The sequence below is a fragment of the Sinocyclocheilus anshuiensis genome, unplaced genomic scaffold (assembly GCF_001515605.1).
Source record: "Sinocyclocheilus anshuiensis isolate Anshui unplaced genomic scaffold, SAMN03320099.WGS_v1.1 scaffold247, whole genome shotgun sequence".
Classification (NCBI taxonomy): Eukaryota; Metazoa; Chordata; class Actinopteri; order Cypriniformes; family Cyprinidae; genus Sinocyclocheilus; species Sinocyclocheilus anshuiensis.
The window spans coordinates 204,536-204,817 of NW_015552543.1; positions in this window are offsets into that span (position 1 = coordinate 204,536).

Here is a 282-nt window from a genome sequence, read left to right on the forward strand (position 1 = left end):
TCGGCCCTCGGGTAAAGGAATGCCCTAACCATGCCTGGAGCAAATTCCAGGCACGAAACAGAAAGTGCCTGAAGATCCCCGATCCTTTTCAGTGAGGAAAAAGCGAGGAGAAAGATAGTCTTGAGCGTGAGCAACTTGACCGACACTTCTTCTAAGAGTTCAAATGGGGCATTGCATGAGCCCTCCAGAACCATGAGGGCACTTTCGTGCGCTGTACCGGCCTCAGCCTCAGGGTGCCACGGAGGAAACGAGTGACAAGTGGGTGTCTTCCCAATGATTGAC